General features: G+C 46.3%; 1 pseudogene; it reads right to left on the reverse strand.

The window, feature by feature from the left end:
• LOC126994611 (C-factor-like) overlaps positions 1-12,158 on the reverse strand; it is a 42,876-nt pseudogene that overhangs the window by 16,024 nt on the left and 14,694 nt on the right.

The following is a 12,158-nucleotide window of genomic DNA, read 5'->3' on the forward strand; positions in this document are numbered from 1 at the left end:
AGCAGTGAAGGAGTGCCTCATTACAGTGCCAGTCAGAGTCACTCCAGTGCAAGGGGTGCAGAGGATAGCCAGCGTAATGGAAGCTGATTTGTCAGTGTTTATGGAGGAGCCATCAAGCACTGAATGCTGCTAAATGCCACTCATCTGTACACTCTTTCATGAGGGCAGTGATTAGAGGGATTGGTTTAGTTTAGCGCAGTTACTGTTTTGACCTTGACTTACTTCCTCTACTGTAAAAATAATAATAATAATAATAATAATAATAATAATAATAATAATAATAATAATAATACAAACTTGACTGCTTGAATATTGTGGGACTCAGTGAGGTGAGGAGGGTTAGGGAGGGACCCAAACTGTACACACTGCATTCACATTAATCCTTTTGTTTAGCACTAAAGGGAAATACTGTCCATGATTCCCTTGAGAAAAGTCTTAATTCTTCAACAGCAAAACCTGTCGTGTGCGAAGTATAAAAGATTACACACGAAAATGATTAGTCAAGTTAAGCGTCACCTTCCCAGCGGCTGTATGGACGCATGGAGTGAAGGGCAGCGTGATTCTCCGGGCCATGAAGGTGTGGGACTTGTCCGAGGAGTTTGGGAACAAAGGGAGCCACGCGCGTGTGCTGTGAACCCCACTGTGGAGCCAGAGGGCGTGGCTCAGGTGGAGCTTGTGGCTCACGGTGCAGCACAGCCTCACAGCTTGACGCCAGCACGATGGGAGTCATCTGGGCGCTGTGGAACTGGGGAGAGAAACAGACAGGCAGAAAACAGCAAAGTGATGTTAACCTTAGTATAGTGTGCCCCGATGCACATGACTTTTACTCAAGCTATCAGTTTTGGATATGGGAATGTCCAAAACTCCTATGAAAGCCTAGTCAAATATGTTTCTTAGGTTCATGGTACAGAAAAAGGGTCAAACTACCACCAGGGTCATAAAACTACCCCTGGAAATGCCCCAAACTCCTACGAAGGCCTTGTCAAATACATGTGATTGGGCGCTGAAATGTATAAAGAATATGACCGTAAGACGCACAAGTAGTTTGCCTCAATTAAATACGTAGTTTGACATGCCTGGAGCAAGTTTTTAGAATAAGCAAAGTTTGCAAACATTTCTGAAGGCTTCCATGGCCTTTGTATGACTTTAAGAATGACTAACCAATCTTCATTATGAGGAAGAACCAGCTAACCTAACCTAACCAATCTTCATTATGAGGAAGAACCAGCTAACCTAACCTAACCAATCTTCATTATGAGGAAGAACCAGCTAACCTAACCTAACCAATCTTCATTATGAGGAAGAACCAGCTAACCTAACCTAACCAATCTTCATTATGAGGAAGAACCAGCTAACCTAACCTAACCTAACCAATCTTCATTATGAGGAAGAACCAGCTAGCCTAACCTAACCTAACCAATTTTCATTATGAGGAAGAACCAGCTAGCCTAACCTAACCTAACTTAACCCAACCAATTTTCATTAAGAGGAAGAAGCACCTGTTTTGTCATAAAGGTGTCGGAGATAATTTTAGCGACTTTGACTCTGGCCAAAAGTAGGCGACTCCAGTGACTGCGCTCCACCCCCTGCTACTTACCATATTGGTTATAGTAATGGCAAGAGACAGTGGGTCCTCGGAGTGGTCCCAGCGCAGAGACACAGTCAGCAGGGAGCCAAATGCACTCCACAGCAGCAATCCTCCTCCTGTCCAGCTCATGCCCAGCACAGTGCCATCAGGAGCCCACTTCATGAAAACAAAGGGATGAGAATATGTAAATAAATAGATAAATAAAGACAAAGCAAAGTAATAGAAGCACTATTACTCCCTTCTTTTCTTGAGTCTTGACCAACAGAAGCTTGAATAAAAACAGCAAATGCATAGAAGCACTTTTACCACCTTTCATGCCTTGGCCACAGAAGCTTAGATACAGACAGCAAAGGAATGGAAACACTCAACACCTCCTTTCTATTTAGCTTTGGCCCACAGAAGCTTTAACAAACACACAGCAAAGGAATGGAAACACTCAACACCTCCTTTCTATTTAGCTTTGGCCCACAGAAGCTTAGATAAACACACAGCAAAGGAATGGAAACACTCAACACCTCCTTTCTATTTAGCTTTGGCCCACAGAAGCTTAGATAAACACACAGCAAAGGGATGAACACACTTTTACAACCTAATTTCCTCTTGAGCCTTGGCCCTCAGAACCTCAAACAAAGATATAGGAGCCTCAAAGAGCTGCCAAAACAGCCTTGTGTATACACAGGAAAGAAGTGTTTAACATATCTTTGGGTACATTATTAGTCTCACATTGAACAAACACTCTCAGCAATGGGGTGTGAGACAAATAGTGATGGATTAGGTAAGGGACACTCACCCACTGGCCCTGGTGACCCTTCCTCTGTAGCCTCTGTCTGAGGGCACCATAATGTGGGACACCTCCAGGCCGCCTGTTGCCTCACTCACCGGGGTCCAGCCACACCACGCCCTGGGAACTGTGAGGTGGAGGAAGTGGCTGAGTGGTCAGCATGCTGGCACCATATCCAGGAGGGTGTGGGTTCATGTCCTGCCCACCGCCACAAGCTGGGATTTTTCAGTCACCGCTGAGTGGCTCAAGACTACCCACATGCTCACTAGTCTCCCGCAAACCTTCGTTCCAAAAATGTTAGTGACTCAGTACACATCATCCTTCCCTTTGATCCTCATTGCTAAACCTTCATGAGTCTTGGTACAGGCCAAGGGCACACAAAAATAGAGATTACAATGAAAAATCTATACAAAACAACATGTATACTTCAAGGACAGGCTGTCTTAGAAGGTATAATTACTTCTTACAGCTAGGGAGGCAGCTTTAGGTCAAAACATAAAACAACATCAACAAAAAAGTCCTGCATAGTAAGTGAATAACTCACATCAGGATCAAATTTGAGGCGGTGAGGAAAGCTGCCCTGCCGTCGCTGAGGACCACCACCGGGGAACACTCCAGGTCCACCACATGCACCCCCGGAGCCTCTAGGGGCACCGCTGCAGGGCAAGACTAAACACACCGGACTCCCCCCACACATACCACAGCCCCTAAAGACCTGACCTTACCTGAAGAATGATGTCACTTTGTTGTATAGAAAGTAAGGAAGCATATATGATTTTTCTTCAAGATCTATATTAACTGTTTGGGGTTTTGTTGGGTTAAGTTTAGGGTATCTTCAAACACGTGATAGCCAGCACCTTATGGTATAAATCAACAAAGAATGACCTCACTTTGTTGTATAGAAAGTCTCATTAATAGGGAAGCATATATGAATCTTCTGAATCAAGGCCTATAGTAACTGTTGGGATTTGTTAGGCTAGGTCAGGTTAACTTCTACAGTGAGAGGCTTTTCAAACAGGCTATGGTCCACAAAGTCAAGAGCCTCGGAGACTCACCCTTCACTGCCAGCTGATCATTGCAGAATGGGACGCGCCGCAGGTCCACGCACCTTGTAGCTGTAGTTGACGGAGCCGTCCCAACACAGCTGCTGGGTATGGCCCGGCACAGTAGCAACCATCAGCTCCTCCTGTAGACACACCAGCCCAGTCACGCCTCTGTTCACCTCAGTCTGAAAAGCCTGAAAAACACCATCAAACTGAAGGCATTGACGGGAAGGAAAAGGGGAGGGAAGGGGAAGGAAATGAAAAGGTAAGAAGGGAAAGGAAGGGAAGGGAAGGGATGGAGGGGAATAGATGAAGAGATGGAAAGGAAAGGATGGGAAGGAAGGGAAAGGAAGGGCAGGGAAATGAATTGGTAGGAAAGGATGTGAAGGGAAGGGAAGGGAAGGGAAGGGAAGGAAGGAAGGGAAAGAAAGAAGGAGAAAGGAAAGAAGGAAGGAAGGGAAGGGAAGGAAGGGAAGAGGATGGGAAGAAAGAAAGGGAAGGGAAAGGAAGGATGGGAGGAAACAATTGCTAGAGAAAGGGATGAGAAGGAAGGAAGGGAAGGGAAGGGAAGGGATGGGAGGGAAACGAATTGGAAAAGAAAGGGATGAAAAGGGAAGGAAGGGGAAGGGATGGGAGGGAAACGAATTGGAAAAGAAAGGAATGAGAAGGGAAGGAAGGGAGGGGAAGGGAAGGGAAAGAATTGCTGCCACTCACAGTAACACAATTGGTAGAGAAAGGGATGAGAAGGGAAGGGAAGGGATGAGAAGGGAAGGGAAAGAGTTGCTGTCACTCACAGTAACACAATTGGTAGAGAAAGGGATGAGAAGGGAAGGAAGGGAAGGGAAGGGAAGGGAAAGAGTTGCTGTCACTCACAGTAACACAATTGGTAGAGAAAGGGAAGGGAAGGGAAGGGAAAGAGTTGCTGTCACTCACAGTAACACAATTGGTAGAGAAAGGGATGAGAAGGGAAGGAAGGGAGGGGAAGGGAAGGGAAGGGAAAGAATTGCCACCACTCACAGTAACACAATTGGTAGAGAAAGGGATGAGAAGGGAAGGGAAGGGAAGGGAAGGGAAGGGAAAGAATTGCTGCCACTCACAGTAACACAATTGGTAGAGAAAGGGATGAGAAGGGAAGGAAGGGAAGGAAGGAAGGGAAAGAATTGCTGCCACTCACAGTAACACAATTGGTAGAGAAAGGATGAGAAGGGAAGGGAAGGAAGGAAGGGAAAGAATTGCTGCCACTCACAGTAACACAATTGGTAGAGAAAGGATGAGAAGGGAAGGGAAGGAAGGAAGGAAGGGAAGGAAGAATTGCTGCCACTCACAGTAACACAATTGGTAGAGAAAGGGATGAGAAGGAAGGAAGGAAGGAAGGGAAGGAAGGGAAAGAATTGCTGCCACTCACAGTAACACAATTGGTAGAGAAAGGGATGAGAAGGGAAGGGAAGGGAAGGGAAGGAAGGAAGGGAAAGAATTGCTGCCACTCACAGTAACACAATTGGTAGAGAAAGGGATGAGAAGGGAAGGAAGGGAAGGAAGGGAAAGAATTGCTGCCACCACAGTAACACAATTGGTAGAGAAAGGGATGAGAAGGAAGGAAGGAAGGGAAGGAAGGAAGGGAAAGAATTGCCACCACAGTAACACAATTGGTAGAGAAAGGGATGAGAAGGGAAGGAAGGGAAGGAAGGAAGGGAAAGAATTGCTGCCACTCACAGTAACACAATTGGTAGAGAAAGGATGAGAAGGGAAGGAAGGAAGGGAAGGAAGGAAAGAATTGCTGCCACTACAGTAACACAATTGGTAGAGAAAGGATGAGAAGGGAAGGAAGGGAAGGAAGGAAGGGAAAGAATTGCTGCCACTCACAGTAACACAATTGGTAGAGAAAGGGATGAGAAGGAAGGGAAGGAAGGAAGGGAAGGGAAAGAATTGCTGCCACTCACAGTAACACAATTGGTAGAGAAAGGGATGAGAAGGGAAGGGAAGGAAGGGAAGGGAAGGGAAGGGAAAGAATTGCTGCCACTCACAGTAACACAATTGGTAGAGAAAGGGATGAGAAGGAAGGAAGGAAGGGAAGGAAGGAAAGAATTGCTGCCACTCACAGTAAAACAATTTGTATAGAAAGTGATGAGAAGGGAAGGAAGGAAGGGAAGGAAGGAAGGAAGGAAGGAAGGGAAAGAATTGCTGCCACTCAGTAACACAATTGGTAGAGAAAGGGATAAGAAGGAAGGAAGGGAAGGAAGGAAGGAAAGAATTGCTGCCACTCACAGTAACACAATTGGTAGAGAAAGGGATGAGAAGGAAGGAAGGAAGGAAGGAAGGGAAAGAATTGCTGCCAATCACAGTAACACAATTGGTAGAGAAAGGGATGAGAAGGAAGGGAGAAAAGGGAAGGAAGGAAGGGAAATAATTGCTGCCACTCACAGTAACACAATTGGTAGAGAAAGGTATGAGAAGGGAAGGAAGGGAAGGGAAGGAAGGGAAAGAATTGCTGCCACTCACAGTAACACAATTGGTAGAGAAAGGGATGAGAAGGGAAGGAAGGGAAGGAAGGGAAGGGAAAGAATTGCTGCCACTCACAGTAACACAATTGGTAGAGAAAGGGATGAGAAGGAAGGAAGGAAGGGAAGGAAGGAAGGGAAGGAAGGAAGAATTGCTGCCACTCACAGTAACACAATTGGTAGAGAAAGGATGAGAAGGGAAGGGAAGGAAGGAAGGAAAGAATTGCTGCCACTCACAGTAACACAATTGGTAGAGAAAGGGATGAGAGGGGAAGGAAGGGAAGGGAAGGGAAAGAATTGCCACCACTCACAGTAACACAATTGGTAGAGAAAGGGATGAGAAGGGAAGGAAGGAACGGAAAGGAAGGAAGGAAAGAATTGCTGCCACTCACAGTAACACAATTGGTAGAGAAAGGGATGGAAGAAGGGAAGGAAGGGAAGGAAGGAAAGAATTGCTGCCACTCACAGTAACACAATTGGTAGAGAAAGGGATGAGAAGGGAAGGAAGGGAAGGAAGGAAGGAAAGAATTGCTGCCACTCACAGTAACACAATTGGTAGAGAAAGGGATAAGAAGGGAAGGGAAGGAAGAAGGAAGGAAGGGAAAGAATTGCTGCCACCACAGTAACACAATTGGTAGAGAAAGGATGAGAAGGGAAGGAAGGGAAGGAAGGGAAAGAATTGCTGCCACTCACAGTAACACAATTGGTAGAGAAAGGGATGAGAAGGAAGGGAAAAGGGAAGGAAGGAAGGGAAAGAATTGCTGCCACTCACAGTAACAAAATTGGTAGAGAAAGGGATGAGAAGGAAGGATGAAAGGGAAGGAAGGAAGGAAAGAATTGCCACCACTCACAGTCACACAATTGGTAGAGAAAGGGATGAGAAGGGAAGGAAGGGAAGGAAGGGAAGGAAAGAATTGCTGCCACTACAGTAACACAATTGGTAGAGAAAGGGATGAGAAGGAAGGAAGGGAAGGGAAGGAAGGGAAAGAATTGCTGCCTCACAGAACACAATTGGTAGAGAAAGGGATGAGAAGGGAAGGAAGGGAAGGAAGGGAAAGAATTGCTGCCACTCACAGTAACACAATTGGTAGAGAAAGGATGAGAAGGGAAGGAAGGGAAGGAAGGAAGGGAAAGAATTGCTGCCACCACAGTAACACAATTGGTAGAGAAAGGGATAAGAAGGAAGGAAGGGAAGGGAAGGAAGGGAAAGAATTGCTGCCAATCAAAGTAACACAATTGGTAGAGAAAGGGATTAGAAGGGAAGGGACGGAAGGGAAGGAAAGAATTGCCACTCACAGTAACACAATTGGTAGAGAAAGGGATGAGAAGGGAAGGGAAGGAAGGAAGGGAAGGAAGGGAAAGAATTGCTGCCTCACAGTAACACTATTGGTAGAGAACGGGATCCCACGGGACGGAAGGGAAGGGAAGGAAGGGAAAGAATTGCTGCCACTCACAGTAACACAATTGGTAGAGAAAGGGATGAGAAGGGAAGGAAGGGAAGGAAGGAAGGGAAAGAATTGCTGCCACTCAGTAACACAATTGGTAGAGAAAGGGATAAGAAGGAAGGGAAGGAAGGAAGGAAGGGAAAGAATTGCTGCCACTCACAGTAACACAATTGGTAGAGAAAGGGATGAGAAGGGAAGGGATGAAAAGGGAAGGAAGGGAAGGGAAAGAATTGCTGCCACTCACAGTAACACAATTGGTAGAGAAAGGGATAAGAAGGGAAGGAAGGGCAGGGAAGGACGGGAAAGAATAGCTGCCACTCACAGTAACACAATTGGTAGAGAAAGGATGAGAAGGGAAGGAAGGGAAGGAAGGAAGGAAAGAATTGCTGCCACTCACAGTAACACTCTTGGTAGAGAAAGGGATGAGAAGGGAAGGGAAGGGAAGGGAAGGGAAGGGAAGGGAAGGGAAGGAAGGGAAAGAATTGCTGCCACTCACAGTAACACAATTGGTAGAGAAAGGGATAAGAAGGGAAGGGAAGGAAGGGAAGGAAAGAATTGCTGCCACTCACAGTAACACAATTGGTATAGAAAGGGATGAGAAGGAAGGAAGGGAAGGAAGGGAAAGAATGCTGCCACTCACAGTAACACAATTGGTAGAGAAAGGGATAAGAAGGAAGGGAAGGAAGGAAGGAAATAATTGCCACCACTACAGTAACACAATTGGTAGAGAAAGGGATGAGAAGGAAGGAAGGAAGGGAAGGAAGGGAAAGAATTGCTGCCACTCACAGTAACACAATTGGTAGAGAAAGGGATCAGAAGGGAAGGAAGGAAGGAAGGAAGGGAAAGAATTGCTGCCACTCACAGTAACACAATTGGTAGAAAGGGATGAGAAGGAAGGGAAGGAAGGGAAGGGAAGGAAGGAAAGAATTGCTGCCACTCACAGTAACACAATTGGTAGAGAAAGGGATGAGAAGGGAAGGATGAAAAGGGAAGGAAGGAAGGAAAGAATTGCCACCACTCACAGTAACACAATTGGTAGAGAAAGGATGAGAAGGAAGGGATGAAAAGGAAGGAAGGAAGGGAAAGAATTGCTGCCACTCACAGTAACACAATTGGTAGAGAAAGGGATGAGAAGGGAAGGGAAGGAAGGGAAGGGAAGGGAAAGAATTGCCACCACTCACAGTAACACAATTGGTAGAGAAAGGGATGAGAAGGGAAGGGAAGGGAAGGGAAGGGAAAGAATTGCCACCACTCACAGTAACACAATTGGTAGAGAAAGGGATGAGAAGGGAAGGGAAGGGAAGGGAAGGGAAAGAATTGCCACCACTCACAGTAACACAATTGGTAGAGAAAGGGATGAGAAGGGAAGGGATGAGAGGGGAAGGAAGGGAAGGGAAAGAATTGCCACCACTCACAGTAACACAATTGGTAGAGAAAGGGGTGAGAAGGGAAGGAAGGGAAGGATGAAAAGGAAGGAAGGAAGGGAAAGAATTGCTGCCACTCACAGTAACACAATTGGTAGAGAAAGGGATAAGAAGGGAAGGGAAGGGAAGGAAGGGAAAGAATTGCTGCCACTCACAGTAACACAATTGGTAGAGAAAGGGATGAGAAGGAAGGGAAGGAAGGAAGGGAAAGAATAGCTTACACTCACAGTAACACAATTGGTAGAGAAAGGGATGAGAAGGGAAGGGAAGGGAAGGGAAGGAAGGGAAGGGAAAGAATTGCTGCCACTCACAGTAACACAATTGGTAGAGAAAGGGATGAGAAGGGAAGGGATGAAAAGGGAAGGAAGGGAAGGGAAAGAATTGCTGCCACTCACAGTAACACAATTGGTAGAGAAAGGGATGAGAAGGGAAGGGAAGGGAAGGGAAGGAAGGGAAGGGAAAGAATTGCCACCACTCACAGTAACACAATTGGTAGAGAAAGGGATGAGAAGGGAAGGGAAGGGAAGGGAAGGAAGGGAAAGAAATGCCACCACACAAATTAACTCAACTGGAAGAGAAAGGGATGAGAAGGGAAGGGATGAAAAGGGAAGGAAGGGAAGGGAAAGAATTGCCACCACTCACAGTAACACAATTGGTAGAGAAAGGGATAAGAAGGGAAGGGAAGGGAAGGGATGAAAAGGGAAGGAAGGGAAGGGAAAGAATTGCTGCCACTCACAGTAACACAATTGGTAGAGAAAGGGATAAGAAGGGAAGGGAAGGGAAGGGAAGGAAGGGAAAGAATTGCTGCCACTCACAGTAACACAATTGGTAGAGAAAGGGATGAGAAGGGAAGGAAGGAAGGAAGGGAAGAATTGCTGCCACTCACAGTAACACAATTGGTAGAAAGGGATGAGAAGGGAAGGAAGGAAGGAAGGGAAGTAAGGGAAAGAATTGCTGCCACTCACAGTAACACAATTGGTAGAGAAAGGGATGAGAAGGGAAGGGATGAAAAGGGAAGGAAGGGAAAGAATTGCTGCCACTCACAGTAACACAATTGGTAGAGAAAGGGATGAGAAGGGAAGGGAAGCAAGGGAAGGAAGGAAGGAAAGAATTGCTGCTCACAGTAACACAATTGGTAGAGAAAGGATGAGAAGGAAGGGAAGGAAGGGAAGGGAAGGGAAAGAATTGCCACCACTCACAGTAACACAATTGGTAGAGAAAGGGATGAGAAGGGAAGGAAGGGAAGGGAAGGAAGGGAAAGAATTGCTGCCACTCACAGTAACACAATTGGTAGAGAAAGGGATGAGAAGGGAAGGAAGGGAAGGGAAGGGAAGGGAAAGAATTGCTGCCACTCACAGTAACACAATTGGTAGAGAAAGGGATAAGAAGGGAAGGGAAGGGAAGGAAGGGAAAGAATTGCTGCCACTCACAGTAACACAATTGGTAGAGAAAGGGATGAGAAGGGAAGGAAGGGAAGGGAAGGAAGGGAAAGAATTGCTGCCACTCACAGTAACACAATTGGTAGAGAAAGGGATGAGAAGGGAAGGGAAGGAAGGGAAGGGAAGGGAAAGAATTGCCACCACTCACAGTAACACAATTGGTAGAGAAAGGGATAAGAAGGGAAGGGAAGGGAAGGAAGGGAAAGAATTGCTGCCACTCACAGTAACACAATTGGTAGAGAAAGGGATGAGAAGGGAAGGGAAGGGAAGGGAAGGAAGGGAAAGAATTGCTGCCACTCACAGTAACACAATTGGTAGAGAAAGGGATGAGAAGGGAAGGGAAGGGAAGGAAGGGAAGGGAAAGAATTGCCACCACTCACAGTAACACAATTGGTAGAGAAAGGGATGAGAAGGGAAGGAAGGGAAGGGAAGGAAGGGAAAGAATTGCTGCCACTCACAGTAACACAATTGGTAGAGAAAGGGATAAGAAGGGAAGGGAAGGGAAGGGAAGGGAAAGAATTGCTGCCACTCACAGTAACACAATTGGTAGAAAGGGATGAGAAGGGAAGGAAGGGAAGGAAGGAAGGGAAGGGAAGGGAAAGAATTGCTGCCACTCACAGAACACAATTGGTAGAGTATGGGATGTGAAGGGAAGGGAAGGGAAGGAAGGGAAAGAATTGCTGCCACTCACAGTAACACAATTGGTAGAGAAAGGGATGAGAAGGGAAGGGAAGGGAAGGGAAGGGAAAGAATTGCCACCACAGTAACACAAATGGTAGAGAAAGGGATGAGAAGGGAAGGGAAGGGAAGGAAGGGAAGGGAAAGAATTGCTGCCACTCACAGTAACACAATTGGTAGAGAAAGGGATAAGAAGGGAAGGGAAGGGAAGGGAAGGAAGGGAAAGAATTGCTGCCACTCACAGTAACACAATTGGTAGAGAAAGGGATGAGAAGGGAAGGAAGGGAAGGGAAGGGAAGGGAAAGAATTGCTGCCACTCACAGTAACACAATTGGTAGAGAAAGGGATGAGAAGGGAAGGGAAGGGAAGGGAAGGGAAAGAATTGCTGCCACTCACAGTAACACAATTGGTAGAGAAAGGGATAAGAAGGAAGGAAGGGAAGGAAGGGAAAGAATTGCCACCACCACAGTAACACAATTGGTAGAGAAAGGATGAGAAGGGAAGGAAGGGAAGGGAAGGAAGGGAAAGAATTGCTGCCACTCACAGTAACACAATTGGTAGAGAAAGGGATGAGAAGGGAAGGAAGGAAGGAAGGAAGGGAATGAATTGCTGCCACTCACAGTAACACAATTGGTAGAGAAAGGGATGAGAAGGGAAGGAAGGGAAGGGAAGGAAGGGAAAGAATTGCTGCCACTCACAGTAACACAATTGGTAGAGAAAGGGATGAGAAGGGAAGGGATGAAAAGGGAAGGGATGGGACGGGAATGAATTGCTGCCACTCACAGTAACACAATTGGTAGAGAAAGGGATGAGAAGGAAGGAAGGGAAGGAAGGGAAAGATTTGCTGCCACTCACAGTAACAAAATTGGTTGAGAATGGGTTGTGAAGGGAAGGGATGAAAAGGGAAGGGAAGGGAAGGTAAAGAATTTCTGCCACTCACAGTAACACAATTGGTAGAGAAAGTGATGAGAATGGAAGGATGAAAAGGAAGGAAGGAAGGGAAAGAATTGCTGCCACTCACAGTAACACAATTGGTAGAGAAAGGGATGAGAGGGGAAGGAAGGGAAGGGAAAGAATTGCCACCACTCACAGTAACACAATTGGTAGAGAAAGGGATGAGAAGGGAAGGGATGAGAGGGGAAGGAAGGGAAGGGAAAGAATTGCCACCACTCACAGTAACACAATTGGTAGAGAAAGGGATGAGAAGGGAAGGGATGAGAGGGGAAGGAAGGGAAGGGAAAGAATTGCTGCCACTCACAGTA

The sequence above is a fragment of the Eriocheir sinensis genome, unplaced genomic scaffold, assembly GCF_024679095.1.
Source record: "Eriocheir sinensis breed Jianghai 21 unplaced genomic scaffold, ASM2467909v1 Scaffold833, whole genome shotgun sequence".
Lineage (NCBI taxonomy): Eukaryota > Metazoa > Arthropoda > Malacostraca > Decapoda > Varunidae > Eriocheir > Eriocheir sinensis.